This window comes from Arachis ipaensis, chromosome B09 (assembly GCF_000816755.2).
Source record: "Arachis ipaensis cultivar K30076 chromosome B09, Araip1.1, whole genome shotgun sequence".
Classification (NCBI taxonomy): Eukaryota; Viridiplantae; Streptophyta; class Magnoliopsida; order Fabales; family Fabaceae; genus Arachis; species Arachis ipaensis.
In genome coordinates, this window is record NC_029793.2 from 26,582,025 (window position 1) to 26,585,189 (window position 3,165).

Sequence of the window (3,165 nt, forward strand, 5' to 3'; positions counted from 1 at the left end):
GACTCGCGCATCACCTCTTCATCCACGTAGAATTTAGATAGTTAGCAGAAATTTTTAGACAGACAGATGAACCAGGCCACAAAGAACCCACCCGAGTACAGACTATAAAGAGAGAGGCCCTCTCCCCTCTCCACAGGTACGTTACCCTAATTCTCATACGCCGCCTACTTGTACGGATCCAGTCCTTGCAAGTGGTCTCTACTCGGTTGACAACAGAACTCGCGCATCACCTCTTCATCCACGTAGAATTTAGATAGTTAGCAGAAATTTTTAGACAGACAGATGAACCAGGCCACAAAGAACCCACCCGAGTACAGACTATAAAGAGAGAGGAGCCTACCCCTCTCCACAGGTACGTTACCCTAATTCTCATACGCCGCCTACTTGTACGGATCCAGTCCTTGCAAGTGGTCTCTACTCGCCGTCCAGTTGACAACAGAGCCAGACTCCAGCATCCCAGTCCGCGCTCAAGTCCCAACCTTTACAAGTCTCTGCTCCATCAACAAGCCAACTCGAACCATCAAACATCCGAGCACACGAATAATCATAATAATAAGAAAGCACCGTCACTTGCTGGATATACCTATCTTGAGCCTTTTACCCTGTACTTAGAAAAGGTCAGGTCATCAAGAAATAAAATAATAGATTCCTAATTCCCCAAAATAAATAAATAATATATTCCTATGCTAATAATGCATGATTGAATGCACAGCATTACGAAAGAGAAAGCCAACAATAATAAAAATTGGTATTAACAAGTGTATAAATTAAACTATAAAGTAATGTGAATTAACATAAGATTAAATAGAGGCTACATTATATTTTTAAAATAAACTAAAAGCAGGAAAACAATATCTTCAAGTAGAAGTAATCAAAGGACATTTGTCCGGGTTATTAATTAATTAATTAAACTCTGCAATTGAATTGTCCTTCTTAATTTGGCACAAATTGAACAATATTCTTTTCAAGTTAATCATGGAACATAAGCGTCCAAATTAGTAATTTGCCTTCCAGTCCATAGTTTCATTTTTTTCCATGAACATGCTATGAAAATGTGAATATCCAATAAACTATCTTCATCGCTCAATAATAAATAAATAAATAAGTAATATATTAATATTGCTATATCCTTCTAAGGATAGGCTGTCTCTTGGCTCTGACATGGTGAAGCTTCCGTGGCCTAAGCCAATGTCCTAATTCATCCTTCCAACTTGAACAATTATATTATAAACAAAAATCCCAATTCAATCAAATAAAAATAGATAAAGTTAACATTAATTAACATAAAAAATTTAAAATGGATTAAAGAAGAGGTTTTTTAAAAGTTAAAACTTAAAAAGAAGAAAAATATACATTTATAAAATAGAAAAGAGAAGAATATCATTTTAGTATCTCACAGAAAAAAAAAGTAAAATTTTCTCTATAATTAATTGGATCTTTAATTAGAGACCAAAATGAAGTTGGTCAGCATTACGCAATTGGAACCAATGTTTTCCACTTGTCCTTTTCTTCCTTCTATTTTTTATTTATATTCCTTGAAATAAAATTTTGGCGTCCCTTTTTATGAGAAATTTGGGATCGACTCCAAATGATTGGAACATGTGAGTGAACCGCTAGAAATATTTTAACCGAAGAAAATAAATAAATAAATAAAAAGATTAAGTACTGTTTTTGTTCTTAAGATTTGGGTTGAAATTAAAATTATTTTTTATTTTTTTATTATTAAAATCATCATTAACGTTACAAAACATTATAAAATTATCTTTTTGTCCATAAACAACATTTTTTTGGACAATTTTACCTTTAAATAAAAATAAAAAATATTAAAAAATCACCCCACCCCACCCCCTCCCCCCTAAAATAGAAAAAAAAAAAAACAAAAGACGCAGAACAAAAGAAGAGAGAAACAGAGAGGAAGAAGAAAGAAAAAGGAAAGAAAAAAAAAGGAAACAAAACAGAGCAACAGCTAGTGTTAAATCATCGGCACCAATCACCGCTTGAGGAGCTCTTGTGGAGCCTCAACTCGAAGCGGAGACCTAACCCGGAGAAGTTATAATGGTTTGGATCTGTCCACAAGAACTGAACTGGAGTGAAACTGGAAATAGAAGGAAGGGGAGGAAGCTTTTTGTCGTCATGAGTGGAGGTTCTGGCGAGGACGAGTCAGGTAGTCACGAGTTGCCACAGCTGTCTGTCGTCTTCGTCGTTGCTTCGGTCACGAGTCACAAGTCACGGTGGAGATTCCCACGAGGACTAGCAAATTCTTTCCTTCATGATCGCCGTTTAGCGAGAGAGATCGAGGGTTGTGTTCATGTTCTCTACTTGAAGAGGATTTCTCGGAATAGAGAGGGTTTGGGGTTCATGTGACGTGTGGATCTAGAACCTCTGGGAAGAAGAAGATGAAAAAGAGAAGACTTGTTCTTCAGATCTGGAACCTCTGGGGTTTATATTCTCTCTTTTTTCTCTCTTCTCTCTTCTCTCTTTTCTGCATTCTCTCTCGTGTTTGAAGGATTGGATTTTTGAATTTTTTATCTTGAATTTGAATGTAGTGTTGTTGTTGATGGATTTTTTAATCTGAATATATTGTTGTTATTGATTCTGTGTTGGCTTTGTTTTATTTTTTTTGGAATTAGAAAAAATAGTTGGTGTTGTTGTTGTGATGGATTTTTGAATCTGGATATATTGTTATTGTTGATTTTGTGTTGGCTTTGTTTGATTTTTTTGAAATTAAAAAAAATAGTTGGTATTGTTGTTGTTGAAGATTTGCGTGGAGACTAAAGAGAGTGGAGTAGGGAGGCGGCTGAAGTAAACAGTAGAGTGAGGAGGGTAAAGGAGAAAGATGATGATGAATGATATTTTAGTCTAAAATTTTAAAAAAGAATGATTTTATAATGTTTAATAACGTTGAGGATGATTTTAATAATAAAAAAAAGTCGGAGACGAATTTAATTTTTACCCCAGACCTTAGGGACGAAAAAAATATTTAACCCTAAATAAAACTTAGCTTTCTTACAATCAACGTTTGGTGCAAAAGAATAGTCATATTATGTTGGATTTTTTTAAATAAAATAAAGATAATAATTATCAATATACGTGAATATAAATTTAAAAGTATTTATGTTTTTGTTTCATATTACATATTTTATTTACAGTAAAAATTATATATAT